The 19,716-nt window shown below is 42.3% G+C and overlaps 1 protein-coding gene across 9 annotated transcripts in view; it reads right to left on the bottom strand.

Annotated features, from left to right (window-relative positions):
• LYPD6B (LY6/PLAUR domain containing 6B) overlaps positions 1-19,716 on the bottom strand; it is a 65,469-nt gene that overhangs the window by 8,957 nt on the left and 36,796 nt on the right. For 2 of the 9 annotated variants that reach the window (XM_082199703.1, XM_082199698.1), the window contains exon 2: positions 1,858-1,935. The exons of the other annotated variants lie outside the window; for them this stretch is intronic. The gene's annotated coding sequence lies outside the window, so the exon portion shown is untranslated. The remainder of the gene's footprint in view (positions 1-1,857; positions 1,936-19,716) is intronic. 9 annotated transcript variants of the gene reach the window in all.

Genomic DNA, 19,716 nt, shown 5'->3' with positions numbered 1-19,716 from the left:
TGATAAATCATGAGAGGAATTCAATGTTGCACTAATCGTTCTGTCAGTGCAAGCATTTTGGCTTGTCACACAGAGTGATGCCCCTCTCCTACCCACCACCATGTGCTTTTCCATGGATTCTTCTGATCTACCCCCAAGCCAATGTCGGCGGGCACAGGGGGAGGAGATGGGGGAAAGCCCCATTGCACAAGAAAAAGTCATTGCAAAGGGCTTCCGCTGACAGTACACATTAGTTGAATCCTGCCCCATGGAAGCAATGCTGACTTACTGTGACGTGCAAACATGCCCAGAGACTATACTGTCACACAAAAACAAGTCCAATTTGTTAGCAAAGTTATTATGTTATAACTCTAGAATAATTCCAGCCACCAATACCAAGTAGAAAGTGCTTTCCCCCCCCCCCAAGGATGCTGGTTTTCCTTGCTGCCAGGGGTGCCAACTTGAATAAAATATTGTGGGGGCCCAAGGTAAGCCTTGCCATGCATAATCGATCACATGATGCAGTGCGCACACACCACTTTAAGAGGAATGCCCATCAACTTTGTGGGGGCCCAGCCCCCTCAAATATTTTATTGTGGGGGCCGAAGCCCCCATGCCCCCTAGGACTTGGTTCCTATGTTTGCTGCAGACCAGTATAAGGAGGCACACACCGTTCTTTAAAAATATTATCTTCGATCTTGTCTGCTTAGAACTATGCATTATTTTTGCTTTATTTCCATTTGAGTTGACAACTATTTATCCCTCATGCACAACTGAAGAGTGGTAACAGGAGTAGACTCACCCTTGAAATACAGTGGTACCTCCATTTACAAACTTAATTCATTCCAGAAGTCCATTCTTACACTGAAAGCGTTCTTAAACTGAGGCACACTTTCCTCAATGAGGCTTCCGATTGCCACTGCTGGTTTGTCTTCTGTTCGTCTTCCAGGGCAAAGCTTGCTAGCCTACTTCCAGTAGGAACATCTACTTCCAGTTTTGCGGAGTGCGTTGCCCGAATTGTTCATTAACAGGACTGTTCTTAGACCAAGGTATGATTGTACAGTGGACCCTCCGGATATGAATTAAATTCATTCCAGGGGTCCGTCCGCAACCCGAAAAGTTCGTAGGCAGAGGCGCACAGCAAAACTCAGAAGTATACACTTCCGGGTTTGCCACGTAACTAGAGTGTCCACTGTATTCTAAAGCTTTGCATAGCTTTGACCGTACACAGTGTTGCAATACAGAGAACTTTGTTTCTCCCAGTCCTTGAAACTATTGTTTCTGTTCTCTCTTTAAGTATCTCGTTCTGTACTCTTCAAACACCAAACTAGCCAAAGAATCTTGGGCCATAATATAAGGTATGTACACATTAGCAGCTTGGAGCCCAGCAAAGTTGTTTTCCTCTGCTACATTTTAAGTCACATCACCAATGCCCATTACCTTATTTGTTTCAGTGCACCAAACTCCAGTTCACTGAAACTGTAATCTGCACATGCGCAATGACTGCCTGAACTGGTTTCCTATGGATTGTGGCTAGCGTCATGTGTACTCAGCTTCCACCACCAGTGGTGCAAGTGTGCTGGAGCTGAATTAAGTGGTAATATAGACAAAGCTTTATTTCTGAATAGCTCACTTAATGTTTGCTCCGTGAGGGTGGGGCACTGATACCCTTCAATGCAGGGCTTATCTGTCACAGAAAAGCAACCAGCTTTTATGGGAGCAAGGCATGACACAGAGCTTCTGACAGCCAACGCTCACCTTAAAACACAAAACTGCACCTGCACCACCAAACAAACATTTCACTCTAGACCTTGTCGCTTCAGTATGAGCCACTTTGAGGAAAACAAACAATGCAAGCTAAGACCAGACTTTGCCTACCTGCTGCCCACAAGGTGTTTTGGATAGTAATTCTCAACAGCCCCAGCCAGCATAGATTTTCTCCACTCTGAAACATCCCTGTACAATTTTTTTAAAAAAACAAAACAAACAAACTCATGGCATGTTTTTCTGCAATCCCAATCCCTCATCAAGGATGCCTACTATAAGGTGTCACTGGCCTGAACAAGCCTATTCTCTCTTCTCTGCCTCCATCTTGTTATCTCCTTCCCTCCTTCTCAGACTAATGTCTTAACATTTTGTATATCCTGGAATCCCATGGGTCCTTGCTTGGTTGCTTAGAGTTTCTTAATATATATTTTTTTCTGTTGATTTACAAACTTGCATACATCAACATACCTAGGGTGTCCCCTGAGTATGTGGAAACCACTGACTTATTTTTGAGTGAGTCTATTTAGTTTCCAGACTGACTAATGCTTGACTGTCTGGGTTTACTATCAGAAAAGTTATTCTCAAAACTCTCCTCAGCCTCTCAGATGGACCACTTGAAAAATGCTGAGAGCCTTGGTGGGACCACTAAATGATTTTTCTGCCTGTTGCAGCCACAGTTTGAGAACCACTCTGAAAGGGAATTGCCTAAATTTGATCAAACTTTGGATGTAATATTCTTTCCCTTCTTCATTTTTAAAAATAAAAACTAGGCACAGAAATCTGGAGAGCTCAATGATTTAACACCCCCCCCCCCCGTGTGTGTACACCCAGGTGATGTTGTAATTACTCAGTTTTGGAATTGTCTATTTTTATCAGAAATTTTCTGCCCTCCAACCTAAATACTCTAATGTGGAATGCATAGCTATTTTTCCTCTACACACAGAGTTCTTAATTTAAATCTGCCCACCCCAGGTTACATATTAAAAGCCAGCGAAGTTAATAAATCCTTCGGTCAATAAAGTCTCTGTATCTCAAACATTTACACTGCCACTACCCCAAAGGGAACCAGCCTGGATATTTCCAGAGATTTCTGCCCACCATCCACAACTTCATTAATCAAATTGTTTTTGCACGGCAAATGGTGTGCAGCAGCCTGTGAAAGTATCTGCTACTACAATGCAAACTGAACAAATGCACTGTTTAGGGTTTGTTTTTTACCAGTTGTTCCTGGAAGCTATCGTTTTTTTGCAACTGAAAATTGTAACAATCCAAGCCATTTCAGCTGCTACTTGTAATTAAAAACCTAAATGGAGTCACCAACTGTGAAAAACTACGGTCTTGTTTAAGTCTTGTAAAAGACTGATAAGATAATAAAGCAGAAGCAAGTGGTGTTAATGTGTTGGGATGTAGTATTTCAATGTGTGGTTTTTGTTTTTAATGAAACACAATCTCTTTATCATTACCTAATGCAATATATATCCCTTTTTTTCTTTTTTTCTTTAAAGGGGAAGATAAATAGTAGTGTGGTACCTCAGAGATTAATTTATTTATTCTGGCATGAAGCTTTACGAGTGACGTCCTGCTCCATTAAATATAAATAATATAAACTGAACAGAAGTGGAACCCATGTACAGTTTCGGCACACTGAGATTACCCAAAATCAAGCCTTTCTATTGCTGTATGTTTTGTTTCTAGGTACTGTTTCAGCATCAGAACATTTATGTCATGGGTGGAGAACTTGGGTTCCTCTAGAAGATGTTGCCTGAACAATGGTCAAGGTTGATGGGAGTTGGGAATCCAACAATATCTGGTGGGCCACAAATTTTCCATCCTTCCTCATACCTGACGTCAGAGGTCGGGCCGGTGGGTGTGGTCAAATGGGGGTGCTGTCTTTATGGGCTGGACATTTCCCATCCCTGCTATATGCCAAATTAGATCCCATACATTACACACTTTATGTATGACTGAGAGTGCAAGGGGGAATGCAAGTACTTGAACCAAGATTTTAAATTTTTGGTTCATATTAAACCAGATTAAAATTTAAATGAAGGGTTGAATGATTGACAGGGGATTTTGTTTTCCTAAGCACGATAAAACCACCTTATGTGTGGATAACAAGTGGATGCAAGTTTTCTCCCCTGCTTTCTTTACCATTTTAGGTGGCACACCTGTGCTTAAGAAAGGCGTCTTTGTTCTCTCTCATTCCACTGCTGTCCTCTCTCCCTTGCTTTTCTTTCTTCAAGCTTGTTCCCTTTTTTACTCCCTCTGGTTTCTCCTTTTGCAATGAAACAATCCTTCAGGGTTGTGGGGGAGGTGTCTAATATGTGACAACTGTGGTTATGTCCAATAAAATATGGCAATCTTCCTCTCTATAACCAACATGCCATGCATCTCTGAATTGAACTGAACCCTGACGTTGCATTAACAGCTCATTCTTCAGACATTGGTGACTCAAAGGGGGAGGGGGAAAATGTGTGTAAACAGCTGCAGTTCAAGTTCATTTCTTTTTAAAGTATCACTCCCTTGTCTGCACTACAGCAGAGCCTCGTTTGGGTTAGGCATGTTTATACTTACACTTAACTGAAAGTCCAGTCTGATCCCCCAGCTTCAAAGGAACAGAGACTGCTGGTAAAGGACTGCAGGGCAGCATTTGCAATGAGCTCACTATACCTCCCAGGACTTCAGCACTGCAACCCACAGTATTCCCCTGCATGTGTCTGAAGGTTCCCTTTCTGGCTGCACACTTTCCCACTGGGAGAGCCATTGAACGTGTCCTTGCCGGAACGCTCTCCTGTTCTCTGCTATCAGAAGACCAGTTCAACACCGATGGTAAAGAAAGAGTAAATCTTAACATGGTGTTGTAAAGCATGATTACAGCTGTTAAGCAACCTGTGGTCTCTTGATGAAGGGCAGTATATAAATTTAATAAATGATGACGACGATGCTTTGTGAAATAACAGGGACCAAGGGCTAAGAAGGGTTCCCAAAATGAGGGGTTCAGCATCCTGCTTCTCTTGACTAGCAACAGGATTATGTAAAAAGGCAGTGACCTGCTTAAAAAAGGCAGGAAACGAAAGAGAAGCCCCTCCCCTCTCCCTTGCTAAGTGCAATGTCTTCTCCCCTACCTGCACCTTCCAAGGAGCAGATCAATGGAAGAAGAGGCTCTGGCCTAGCAATGAAGACAGAAGGCTGAGATACAACCTCCTTCTCTCTCTCTCTCTCTCTCTCTCTCTCCCCCTATATTGGTAAGGAGATTTAAGTGGAGAGCATTGGTATTGCCCCAACTGCAGTTTGAAGCAATATAGGCCATTCTGCCACCTCAGGACTTTACACCTCCCTCATCTCATATACTGTGGTGGACAGGCAGAGGGAAGGAGATACAGATGGTTTGGGTTCAGGGAAAGAGAATCAGTGGTGGCGACAGAAAATATGCTGAAGGAGGGGGAAGGCAAAGTACTTTTCTGGGGCGGGCAAGCACTGTCCACCATCTTAAGATTTCTGAAAAAGAAACAACAGTGTATTTCACATTGGCACTCCCATCCAGTCAAGTCCCATTAACTTTGATGGAATTACCCAGTAGGTATGCTTAGGACTGCAGGCTTGTTTAATTTTATTATTAAACTGCAACTTGTATGGAAGAGTGCCTTTCCTTCAAGCAATCACATACGTTGAATAATTGGGAGATGGGAAGGGGCAAGACACTTGTCTACTGGGGGATGCCTGGGTTTAGCTCCAAGAACAGTGAGGCAGATTGTGTACTTCCTCTGACGCTGATCCAATCCAACCACAAATAGACCAACTCACACCCAGGCATCAACCCATGTGTATCGACGCTTCCTTCAGACCAACCTTTCCCCAACTTTGGGTCTCCATATACTGGGTCCCCGTCATTCCAAGCCACCACAGCTAATGATCATGGATGATGCAGGTTGTAGTCCATCAATATCTGACCACCTCGAGTTAGAGGAGGCTGCTAGAGAACGTGGGATTTTGTAGAAAGTTTTATGGAATGTGTATGAAGGGCAGGTCATCTGAACATCACACTATTTTCTGCAAGGGTTGTCTGCACAATCCTGTCTTTGGTAATTCACATGCAGTGTTGCACCCCCTAGCACCCCCACAAACACTCATTTTTCTTGCTCTGTCACAATTCCACTGTATGTCCTCATTCAGCCCTGCTGTCTCCAGAGGCTTCATTAAGATTGATCTGATTAAAGGGAAACTAAACTAAATCAACAGATCAACTGAAGTAGGTTAATAAGAACTTCCTAAAAAGAGGGCAACATGCTTCACTTACTTCATGCCTGAAAACAGGGTAATAAAGTAGAGATGCCTCAAGGTAATGTGTATGTGTGTGTGCGCGCGCGTGTGCGTGTGTGTGTGTAGGTGGGTGTTCCCTCCAGTGTGGTATGCTGCACACTCATGTTAATAAAATGTACCTGGAGTTTTTACCCGCAACCTGCATACCTTTCACTCAGATATAAATCAGGAGCATGAAAAGGAAAGGAAGAGAAAAGCAGGTGGGGACACTACAGTGTCTCAAAACGATTAAAATTCCAGCTCTATGTGGTTCTGAACACAGTAATTCAGCACTGGTATTTGAAAAACTGATACCTGATTTCAGCAAAAGCAACCTTAAATTAGGACGGTTTCAACAAGGTAATGCTTAGTGACGAAAAGGTAAGATAGATGAATAACCAGGAACAATCTTGATTAACCTACCTCTTGTCCACCCTGATAACATATGAGTAGGAATGGGCAAATCTTGCAATTTCAGTTTCTCATTTTTCCAATCTCAAGTTAAGTTCCCCACATTTTCACGAGAGTCTGAACATTATTTTTATTTTTATTTTTAGAAAATCCTCACAAGAATTTATCAGGATTTTAGGTCACATTTCTCCTAATATGCATATTTTTGCAAGCACTTTCCCGTAATATATATGTTTTGGTATGCTATTTCCAACAATATGGGCATTGGTTTCTTCTTCTTATTCTTTTAATAAAACCCTTTTTATTTACCTTTCATATGCTGTATATAGGTAACTAATATCCAGTGCAGATAAGTAATGCAATGAGTATACAGAGGTAAATGACGCAACAAGGATAAACTAACATCTATAAGCAGAAAATAACAACAGCAACAAACATTCCTCCCCCCACTGCATTTCTATACACATGCTCCCCTAATATACACACACTGAACACGTTATTTGGTTGGAGATCCACACTGCAAAATCCAGAGTAGTGCACATTTTGAAGAATAGCTATGTTTCATGTTTGCACATTGTTTTGGGACATGCAAATTTGCATTAAAACGGAACCCCATCCCTTTATATAAGATATGAGTTTTGCAGTCATCCTTAGGTTTTTGTATTTCTGTTATGTCCTGTGGCCAATATGAAAATAAAGCTAGGCAGGCAATATATCATGGTGGTGTCCTGCTAATCTTAAACTTGAGGAGATGCTGAGTAAAGGTTTCCTTAGTGTTCTATACCAGGCTTCCTCAACATCGGACCTCCAGATGTTTTTGGCCTACAACTCCCATGATCCCTAGCTAGCAGGCCTAGTGGTCAGGGATGATGGGAATTGTAGTCTCAAAACATCTGGAGGGCCGAGGTTGAGGAAGCCTGTTCTATACAGTAAAATGGACTAAATTCCTTGGGGCTTTGAGGCATCCCATGAAACTATTCCAGCACTATGATGTTGATTTGAGACAATACTTCAATAGCCTTAGCTTCAATAGCCTTAGCTGCCAATTACCCAGATGTTTATATTACACTTCAACAAATCCAGATTTGCTTCAGAGTACAAAATTGTGCTGTGTCAGATAAGAAGACTGTGCAGGTTTGTTTTATTTTTTGCATATATTATACATCACATCTGACATGGCATGGCACTCGTGTGTTGAACGCAAATGTAAAGTAAGAATTATCTCATTGAAATGAGTCAGCTCCTCTCAGCTAAGTGAGAAGTGGCCTTTTTAAAGCATACGTTTTAAAAACAGGGGCACTGAAGCTAAGGTTAGCATTCCACCATTGCAAAGATTTCCTTTTGCAAAACAGACTGTTCTCCCTCCCCCCCCCCCATTCATTCTGGGTTCCCCCCACAACTCTCCCAATGTGGGGATGGTGCAAAGCCACACAAGGGGGAGGAGAGGGGGGGAGGAGAGGGGGGGATGCGCTTGCACCAGTGGCGTAGCGTGGGTTGTCAGCACCCGGGGCAAGGCAAGTAATTTGTGCCCCCTAACTCGTGGATTTGCGCCCCCTAACCCATGGATTTGCGCCCCCTAACCCTAACCCCAGATGTTGCGCCCGGTGCGGCCAGCCCCCCCTGCACCCCCCACGCTACGCCACTGGCTTGCACTAGCACGAGAAGTTAGCTGAAAACCACCTAAGAATGCTTAACATGTTTTTAAGGCTGCAAATTTATGCGCATTTAATCCCACTGAACAGCAGGACAGAAGTATAACATACATGGATTTGTGCTAAGATAATGAGGCTAGTTTTGCTAGTTTGTTCTAAAGTCTATGCTAGGGCTGGCCCACCCATGAGGTAAGGTCAGGCAAATGCCACGGGTGGCAGGATCTACGGAAGCAGCAATACAGCTCTTTATTTTCCCACCCCCTTGTTCCCGATGTAGATCCTCACTCCTTTTTCCCCGGAGGGAAAGAGAGGTACCATTTTGTGGTTAGCCTAAGGTGCCAAAATGTCTTGGTCTAGTCCCGGTCTATCCTTTTACTAATTGAAACCCCAGTCTGCAACCATGAGTAAAGACTCCCAAAGCTGCACATCTGGTGAAATTGGGGTGTGCTTTATACAAAAGATGACACAACAGAGCTGCACAGCAGCTGTGTTGAAAGAGTGTATATAATCATTCACAAAATTCTCCTGTGCTCCTAAAATCTTTTCTGCCAACTGTCAGCCTGAGGCAAATTTTTACAGGTGAGTTATAGCTTTCACTCTTGAAAACTGGGAGGGGTATATAATGGAGCTACTGACAAACCATCTTAATTACTACTGCTTTGAAAAATATGTTAGAAAGAAAGTCATAAAAGCCCCACATCCAAACCCCCAAAAGAGATTAAATCAGTAAGAATTCCTTTGCTATGAAACTACCATATGGGTATACAAAGGGAAATCTACATTATGCCCATAAATCAATAGATCCTTTTGATCTCTGTGTAACCTGATGAATTCTGTGCCCCTGATTTACACACCAGGTGGTGGCAGGCAATTGTCAATTGGCAACCAAAAAGGAAAAAAGAGAGAAAAAGAAAACAGCAGCCAGCAAGTTTATTGCAGACCAAAATGTTCACAATAGCCTTTGGAAATCAGGACGTCATTCTTCTTTTCTTGATGTGCACATATTGATCATGAACTGAATCATGGCGTTCAAATGCCACCAATAAAAAGCAACATTCTAATCTAGTTCAGGGCTTATATGGTGTCACAGAAACTACTGTGGCGAGAGTGAAAATTCAAGATTCATAAGCGTTAGTCAAGGACAGAATACAGGCATAGAGCAAGTTTTGTTTGTTCTTTATGTCCATGTAAACCCCAGTCACAATTTGGCACCCCTTTTATTGAAGTGAGAGATATTTATGTGCATGCTTTACCCTCCCAGTAAAATCAAGGAGACAGGAAAGTGCCAGACTCTGGGAGGGGCGTGATCCTATTGTTTCACACAAACACACCCCAACATGGGCAACTGTTAGAAGACTAAAACGATTGTACAAGCCCCTGTCATATACTAAACCCCTGCTGGCTTGCACAAAAAGAGCAGAGTAAAATTACTAGCACTTAAAGCAGGCTGAGCATTTAATTCTTGGTTATTAGGCACATATAATTTCCTGCAATTTAGACACTGCTGCTGGATGCCTCTTTGATGTTCCATAGTTTTAAGGTTGAGGAAAGACCACCACTAGCAGTACCATCTCAGAAAACGTGGCTCCTTGTTCTTTCATTTGTACTTGTTTGCTCATAGCACTGTGGGTGGAGGGGGAGAGGAAATCTCTTTTCTTTACATATTAAAATTGCTCTCAAGTATGCAGTTAGCAAAGCTTGTCCTAACAAATCAGTGGCCACACACATAAAGCAATCTCCTGGCTCCCAGGTACTCTGCACTCTGCAGCATTAATGCTACCAACATATATTCCGTTGTGCCAAGGAAGAATATCCAGCTGATGTTGTTCTGCATAATGACTGTGCCCTTATGGTCTATTTACACTGTGATGCTGTCAGACAAGTCCTATTGGCTTCAGTCTAGCCAAGGTTTAGTCCCATTGAGAACCACAAGACTTGAGTTAGTTGCAACTAGATTATTTATTTAATTTGCATACCACACTTCATCCAATGAGCACAAGGCAGTTCACAACATGCAAAAATACAAAATGAGAACACAAAATACATAACACAAAAACCAAACTAATAACTCCCCTCCCACAAAAACATTTTAAAGGCCATAGAATGTCAATCAGCCAAAGGTCTGATTATGGAGAAATGTTCTGTTTGTATCATTGGTCAAGACACAATGGGGACACTGAGTTTAACCACTTACCTACTCAAGAGTATGTCATTTTGGGAATAACAGAAACCAGGGTGGAAATTGAACCTGGAAGCTTTCCAGAGAGTTAGCTATGCTAATCTCTGGCAGCAAAAGCAACAAAGAGTCTGGTGCCACCTTAAATATGCAAGCATATGCAGTGTGGCATATGCTTTTATGGACTAGACTTCCTCTGGTAAAGTACAGTGGTACCTTGGCTCTCGAACTTAATTCATTCTGGAAGTCCGTTCCAAAACCAAAGCATTCCAAAACCAAGGCATGCTTTTCAACAGAAAGTAATGCAAAATGAAGACTTTTAAAAACAACGTCTAAAACAGCAATTTAACATGAATTTTACTACCTAAGGAGACGATTAATCCATGAAATGAAATCAATAAACAATGTACTGCAGTCACACAATCAATCAGTAGGTGAACTGCATTCCACAGTCACAAAAGCGAAACAAAAAGAGCCACAAAAACAAAACCACAAAATAAATAGCAAAATCAGACAGACCTCAGTGTAACACTCAAGACGGAAGTGTGGCACTCAAAACGGAAGCGTAACACTCAAAACGGAGCATGTTCAGCTTCCGAAAAAAGTTCGCAAACCGGAACACTTACTTCCGGATTTGCAGTGTTTGGGTTCCAAGTTGTTTTGAGTGCCAAGGCATTTGAGAACCAAGGTACCACTGTATCTATTTTCATTGTTACTTATTCAAAGATATACAAAAGTTTATACCCAGTACAATGTTATCTTTTTATAATACTCCACTTCATCCAATGTAGAAAAACAAAACAAAGAAAACCTATGCCACATTCAATATGTTAAATCCTTAAGGTGCACCCATGAACTCTTAGTTGAGATTTCCAGTTTTAGCTTGTAAATGTAAAGCAAAAGCAAAAGCATTTCAGGCCTCATGCTTGCTGTGTCATCTCCCTGCCTGAAACCCTGGAGAACCACTGCCAGTCAATGGAGACAATTCTTCTTCTTCAGCGATCACTCGTAGCCGAGTAAGATTGTCTTTCATAAACACAGTTTTAACAATGAGTCCGTAAGTGACTGTAGAGGCCAATTCTGGATCCACATGTCCTTCCACAGTGGGGACATTGTTTTCCAGGCAGGAGTTGATCATGGTGTGGATTTCCCAAGCGTGCCTTCCTCTTAGCACATTTCTCCCTTGTGTCCTGAGTTTGAGTGTCTTCAAAGTCCATGACACCTTTGGTAAAGGCTGTTCTCCAACTGGAGCTCTCGCAGGCCAGTGTTTCCCAGTTGTCAGTGTTTATACTACATTTTGCCTTGAGACAGTCTTTAAGCCTCTTTTGTTGACCACCGGCATTACGCTTTCCAATTTTAAGTTCGGAATAGGGTAGTTGCTTTGGAAGACGATCATCAGGCTTCCGCACAAAATGACCAGTCCAACGAAGCTGATGTTGAAGAATTATTGCTTCAATACTTTGCTTCTTCCAGTACACTGATATTATGGAGACAATAGTGGCTACACTTATTCTGCATCTGCGCCAATCTTGTATGTTCATCTAGGGTTACCCAGGCAGGTATTATTTATGCCTAAAGCACATTCCGAGTGAGTTCCGTAACTCACTTTTCTCTACAGGCAACCATAAAAGGATAGGTTGCTCACTCCCCCAGAGTACGGTTATCACAGTATCAGGTCAGAGGTTAAATGCCCTAAATTATGTCACTTCAGGTGAAGAACACAGCACTGCTTTGTAATGATTTTGCAAGAAGGGCTTGCAATTTTGCTTCTTAAGAGCAGAGGTGTTTGCTTGCTTTAGCCACTGCACAAAAGATAACAAGAGATAAGCATAAAGCTAGGAGCATAATAAAGCCATGCAGATAACATTACATACTCTCAAAACAAACTCAACAATTAATAACCAGTGGCAGGAACACTAACGTGATGGTGATGCTGCAAATGCAAAAGAAATACTAAGCTTGCTTTTCTGCTGTTCTACTGCTTTTGTAACATGTACTTGAAAACCGAGACCTGATAGGCAATGAAGTCAGATAGTAGCTGGGTATGCAAGTTTTTATGACCCAAACTGTGCAGGTCTACAAGACATTTTTGGTAACAAAAGCAGCTTAGAAGATTGGAAGGACTGTTCACATATTAAACACTACTTGAAGAGTGTCAAGCATTGGTTTCAATGTAACCAACTACCCAAAGTTGTTAAAGAAAGATATTTCATTTGTTGAGTAGTTGTAGCCTCTTGGAAAACTTTGACTAAAATGGAAACTTTATTGAAATTTGTTGCTATTGTTTAATGAATTAGTTAGCTGCCCTTCACCATAAGGTCCAAGAGTGGATTAGAAAATTTAAAAGTGCACTGTTTTAAAAGGTTTAACACAAATTACAGTTTCAGAGATTCACCTCATTATACCTGTCATACAGAATTCATGAGATGTCTTCTACTGAAAAAAATAAGCTTTAATATGCATATTAAATTGTGTGTGTGTGTGTGTGTGTGTGTGTGTGTGTGTGTCAGCATTCTACCTCCCCTTTGCTGTCAGAGGCAATTGTTTAGAAATCTAAGATATCCCCCACACACCTCAGTTGAAACTCTTATCCACACCTGGACCCCCTTTTTTCTTACTACCAAACGTTTAGATTCCAGAGTCTTCCATATGTGTTCGTGTATTATGTATAAGCACTTCTTGTAATGGAGGAGAGGGGAATAGTCTTTGCGGTCAGGAAGGCATCTCTTCATAGTTCCTCTTGGCATGACTGACCCAAGTTTTTGCAATCAGTTCTAGCTTCCGGTGGCTTCGTCAAGATGGCGGCAGGCCAGGCAGTCAGCTCCAGAGCTCCACAGATTTTAACTGAGTTTTAACTCTAGCCCTAATATGCCCAATATGTATTTTACAGACAGGCATAAAACTGTTTGCAACATATACTCCTTCTAATGCCTTCTTTCACCATTCAAGGCTAAGGAGAAGCTACATGGGAAGCCAACCGCATGCCACAGTGGAAGCATGTCAGCGCAAAGTAGCTGAGAAAGGCATGCCATGGGACTGACCCCACGAGGCCTTTCCAGGAAAGAAAAGTGATAAAATGTATTCCCACCTTATTCACAAGTAGCTCTCCCATTAGTAAGCAAAGATTCCAGCGCTTGGCTTGCAACATACAGCTCCAGGGCACCAAAGATGCCAAAAGTGGAACATTCTGGAAGACCACAGTAGCAAGATTTATATCATGTTGTTAAATCACGATGAGCAAAAGGGTGATTTTCCAAACCAGGAAATGAGATAACAACTAGTTTGATAATAAGTTAAGTTCATTAAGTTCAACATAGAATATTCATCCATATTTTATTTTCTTTGTTGCCTCAGGTTAACTAATATCACAATGCTTCCTGGATGTTTAATTCACCCCATCAGCCCTCCCTGTCAATACTCAAAGGTCTGCAATCTGGCCATTTCAGTTTCAACCAGTGTTTCTTGTTTAACTTTGCACATAGTACAGAAGATTTACCACCTGCCAAATGCTATCTATTGAAAACAAAGCAAAGGTAAATTTGTCAAGCTGAGTTAGATAGACATTGTTTGAATTTCCATTTATTACTCCTCTTAGTTCATGGTAGAAATTAGTTCAAATATCCCTCATTGGATTAGCAACAGTGGGTACCATAGGGAGCACAGAATTAACATGAGTCCAATGTGTGCACTAGATTGGCTGCACACAGCTCAAGGTTTAGAATTTTATGGAAATACTTGATCATGAGACTTCAGAGAATAATGTAGAAAATACCTGATGGGTTGGTCACAAAATAAAACTAATGGCTTGCCCACTCCAGAGCAAAATGTGGATTTGCACACCGCCTGTCAGGCCCTCAGGCTACTTAAGTCACCACCTTCTCCATAGGCTACAGCCCTCAATAGCCCTGCTTTGTACTCCTCAAGTATTTTTGGTTGGTTGGAATGTGTCACTGAACTCTGATAATGCCTCTTATTTGTCCAGATGTAAGTGTATGTAGAAACTAGCTGACTATACAAAGGCACATCTTCACATGATTTTCGGTTTCACTGCTGGAAAAGCTGCCATCCTGGCTTGCACAATGCTCTGCTGTGTTCAGTGCAAATTCTCTCTAGGAGCTGCATCTAATAGTGTCTTTGCCTTAGTGGAAATTGCTTCCACTTGTCAAAGAAAGTTTTATAAGAGTAGAAAACTGAATTCGCTGTAGTTTTACTGAAGACAGGAAGGGGTAAAAGTAATCCATGTAGATTAACAGCCTTGGTTTAGTGAGAAGCTTATTAAGATAGTCAAGTAACAGATAACTTTTGACACATAGCCACATAGCCAAAATAATTATAAGGACAAGAATTTTGGGAACTGTTTGCTATACTTCCACACTATCCCTCCCACACTCCGAGGCACCTTAATCACCCTGCAGTCTTCATCCCATATCTCCCTTTGATAAAAGAGAGGGAGAAGAATGTCTAGGAGGCATTCCTTCTGTACCAGTGATGGGCCACTTGGAAGAGACAAGAGAATACTACAGCAGCAACTTTCCTGGTGTTATTAGAAAGCACCACAGGAGAAACCAGAAGTGCAAACCACTGCTGCACAAGAGACTGCTGCTGAACAACCGCCATTCATTCCATTGAGACAAGGAGTTTGTAAACTATCTTCAGAACCATGCCAAAGAAAACTTAGAGAAGAGACATGGGGGGCTTCTGCTCCCCCCCCTTAAACCAGGCATAGGCAAACTCCAGGCCTCCAGATGTTTGGGACTACAATTCCCATCATCCCTGACCACTGATCCAGTTAGCTATGGGTGATGGGAATTGTAGTCCCAAACATTTGGAGGGCAGGAGTTTGCCTATGCCTGCAACTGTCATATAGCATTACAAGGCATAAAGACAGATACATACTTGGCTCCTGTGCACATTATGCCTCTCCTCATGTGTACTGCAGCATCTCTTTGGCTTTGTGTTTTCTACTCAGACGTTCCACTGGGTGTGTTTAGGATTGCAAACTTCCTTGCTCTTTGAAGAGTTTAAGGCACATGAGGTGTTTAAATGCCTAGATGAGTAGGTCCCATTTGTGTGATCCATCTATTATAGAAAAGGGGTGCAGATCACACAGAAATTGCTTGCTTAGGCACTTAACATGTGTAGTCCCTGGGTTCACATTACAAGGGTGGGTGTTTGATTTTCGTTGCTGTGCATACTGTGTATAATGCTCCCATGCCTGCTGTGTGTATACAGAACAAGGCCTTTTGTGACCCATACATCAGTCTGGTTCTATCATGAAAACTACTGTTGACATTTATCAATATCATTAATTGGGAGCCCCTTTTGGACTTTGTGAAAAGGAAGATGAACACACAATATTTGGGTTTAAAGATTGGGAAAAGTGGAAGAGTTGGATGTTACCGTGGAACGAATGTTTGAATAATTATTTTTATGTAACTGACAGATTTTTTTACTTTGTATCATAGAAAAGCTTTAATTAAAAAAAATATGGGAAAAATCTGGTTCTACTGTGATGTGTATGTGGGAGAGGTGCCTTTTAAAAAATGTTAATGACTTAATTTAGATCACCTGGAGCTACTCTGATTTATGTACAAGAGACTGCTCAGTAGATTGGCTAACCAAACTAATCAATATACCTAAGCAAAGTAAAAATTAATTATGTTGCCCTTTGCTCATTTCCACACACAATTATCTCCAAGGATGAAAAATGAGTCTTTATCTGGCTTAGCATTACATGTGAACCAGTGCTCACGGTTTGCTTCTCCCAAACTAACAAGCGGCAAGCCAAGAACAAACCTTGGCTTCCATTTATTGGAATATTGGAGAGAAACATATACTGAGCCCTGGTTCTCACACTCAATGCTAAGCCAAGGCTTATTGCTCCTAGCAGAGCAGAACAGCACTAGCACACTGTTGTTGTTTTTACAGGAAGCTATAAATCATGGTACACCATGATGTGCAAACCAGCCCCATATATAGGGATTGGGAAGTGAAAGGATGCATTGAATATATATCAGGCTTTTAAGAAAAGTCTTGTAGACCTTTGAGTAAATGATCATTGGGAGTGACGAAACAGGTACCATAGCCTTGTTATTGGTTTAATTTGAGGGACCTCTGCTATAGCCCAGTTTCTAGCTTACCCTTGTCTTTAGTTTCCTGAACACAGATGGTGATGATGTCCACTGAATCAGAACATGAACATAATAGCTATACTCCTCCTGTGCCCCCCAAAAAAGATAATCTCTAGTAATAAATAATTAGTTGGAAGTTTGCCCAATGCCTTAATTTTTTTAATGTTATATGCAAGAGTGATCCTTTTTATTTTAATCAACTGCCTCATATTGCCATGTGCTCCTTCTGAAACCTCCTCTTGAAACACTGTTCTGAAAGGTTTGCCTAACAGGGAGCATTAAAAAAAAAAGGTCCACATGGTGTTTCAGGGTTTGCTAGATAATAGAAAACTCAACAGTGTGTGTTTTTAGTCCTATCTTTATTGACAAAGGCATGCCTGCTGGCAGGATGGTCCACTTAAGAGGGTAGTACTTTGCTCTGAAAAATGCTGAACACAAGTTTCGAGGGCTTTGCTATCTTGACAAATTCCACCCCTGCTAGGAAACAGCCAAGCAGCAATGGCCATGTTGTATGACTGGGGCACAATTCCTCATTATTCTACAATTCCCCAAGAGGCCCAACTCTTTCTTTCTCCACATGACAGCACTCCGGCACAATTATCCTTTCTTGTACCTTTCCCAATTCATCATAAAGTGAACTTGCTATGTGCCAGACCAGTGATACACTTTAATACAGCCTTTAAAGAATCCCAGGGTGAATAAAGTACCGTATTTTTTGCTCTATAAGACTCACTTTTTCCCTCCTAAAAAGTAAGGGGGAATGTGTGTGCATCTTATGGAGCAAATGCAGGCTGCGCAGCTATACCAGAAGCCAGAACAGCAAGAGGGATTACTGCTTTCACTGCACAGCGATCCCTCTTGTTGTTCTGGCTTCTGAGATTCAGAATATATTTTTTCTTGTTTTCCTCCTCCAAAAACTAGGTGTGTCTTGTGGTCTGGTGCGTCTTATAGAGCGAAAAATACGGTATATACCCTGCCACTCTCACACACTGGCCACTGCTTTATTTTCAACTGGGGACTAATGGCTGCTTAAGTTCCATTAATCTTCGATTTCCTCTTAATTTCCAGGTTTCTTATGTTGTATTTCCAGACTTCCAGAACACCTTAATAGCTGCTTTCCTTGGGTCTGTGTTCCACACAGCAGACTCTCGGTCAAATGTTCAGCAATCAGCCAGTTGCCTTGCAGTATTAGAGGTGAATTCAGTATTGGGTAATTACCTGCAGCATTTCTATCTCTGTCATGGCTGATGTTCGGCAAAGAGAGGAATGCATTCTGGGACTGAGCATCTCAGACCCTCCAAGGGTCCCTATTTTCCAGGGACAGTCTCAGATTTACAGAAGCTGTCCTGGTTTCTGATTTGATCCCAGAATGCCCCGCTTTTCCTTAGGAGGTCCCTATTTCACTGGGGAAATGTTGGAGGGTATGGTGGGATGTTCCTATTTTCAACGGAGATGTTGGCGTTATGTGAGCTGTTTAACAGTTAATGTTTTATTATGTTTCTATATATGTTGGAAGCTGCCCAGAGTAGCTGGGACATCCAGTCTGATGGGTGGGGTATAAATAATAAAATTTGTTGTTGTTGTTGTTGTTGTTGAAGAGGATGTCTCTATTTTCACTGGAGAAATGTTGGAGGCTATGAGATCTGGTCACCAACATTAAGGTTCACCCAGATCACCTGTTCTACATGTCTCTGGCAGCACATGTCACGTTCATTTGGTTCCCTGGAGCAGGATAGAAGCCTGAGAAGTCAATAGAATCTCTCCTCTCTCCCTCTCTCTCATATATATAAACAGTTTATTTGAAAATGCTGCATTAATGGGCTCATGCTGAATAAGGGAATGGAAGGGTGGAAGGGGGAAGGGGACATGCTAGCAACCCATACATGCAATAGCACCTGTCACCACTTAACCCAGAGTTCTCTTGACAGCGCTTTAAGAGTATGTTTGCATAAAATCTCTAAACACTACTGTAACATTATTACAAGGAAAGGTAGGAACTGGGTCAACCATAATGAGATGGCAGATTTCTTCTTCTGGGCCCTGGAAGTTAGCAAAGCCGGGCCAAGTTTCTAGCTCAGCCCCTCCAACAACAAACGGTCTTTGTGCACACCTGACAGAAAACGAGACGCCTGCATTCTAGTGTTAATAGGTCCAACAGAAATGATAAAGGTATCAGTGCCTGCATTCCCTGAGAAATCCTGGGCTTTGTTCACTCGCGGTGGCAGCCATCCAGAGGCACAGTGACTGCAGCACTGTTCTCCAGTCATTTCTAAGTCTCTCTGCTAGCATTAGGGAAACTTTTGAGGGCAGGAGCAGAGAGAGAGAAAGTTTTGAAGTTAGAAAAGAAATTGCCTGGGGGTGGGGGTGGGATAATAATAATAATAATGCAATATTTAGAATACCGGGGACACTGAACTAATTAAGCTGAGGCTGGCTTAATTATGTCAAATTATAGACATTGCAGAGGGTTTGCAGCTGTGCTGGTTTCCCAAAATGACACACCACCCAGCACTATTTGTTGACATAATTGTGCCTCTAAACACTAAGGCAGGATAAAGGTAAAGGTAAAGGTACCCCTGCCCGAACGGGCCAGTCTTGACAGACTCTGGGGTTTGTGCGCCCATCTCACATCTATAGGCCGGGGGCCAGCGCTGTCCGGAGACACTTCCGGGTCACGTGGCCAGCGTGACAAGCTGCATCTGGCGAGCCAGCGCAGCACACCGAACGCCGTTTACCTTCCCGCTGGTAAGCGGTACCTATTTATCTACTTGCACCCGGGGGTGCTTTCGAACTGCTAGGTTGGCAGGCGCTGGGACCGAGCAGCGGGAGCGCACCCCGCCACGGGGATTCGAACCGCCGACCTTTCGATCGGCAAGCCCTAGGCGCTGAGGCTTTAACCCACAGCGCCACCCGCGTCCCTTAAGGCAGGATAAACACTCATTTATATTCAAATTATATCCAGGTTTGCTGCTTTCTGTCTTCCCTCTTTCATCTCAAATGTGGCACAAACTTGCCACGCACACAGTGCTTAACCCCATTCTTCTACAATTCCCCCAGAAACAACAACAGCAAGCAGCAGAAGCAGAGAGAACTGTGAATCTGCTGCAAGTTTATGAAAATTCCAAGAACTCTAAACCGTATTTGTCTAGTGGTGCCTGTTGAATGCTACCAGTGCCACCTAGCCTAAGAAAACCATGCATTCCAAACAGCAAACTCACACTGCAACCCCATGCAGTGCGCTCAGAGGTCTGAACTGGCTGTCGATTTGCAACTGGGCTGAGTTCAAGGTGTTGCTATTAGT

This window comes from Podarcis vaucheri (assembly GCF_965113315.1).
Source record: "Podarcis vaucheri genome assembly, chromosome: 1".
In the NCBI taxonomy this organism is placed as follows: domain Eukaryota; kingdom Metazoa; phylum Chordata; class Lepidosauria; order Squamata; family Lacertidae; genus Podarcis; species Podarcis vaucheri.
This window is presented reverse-complemented; position numbering and strand designations above follow the sequence as displayed.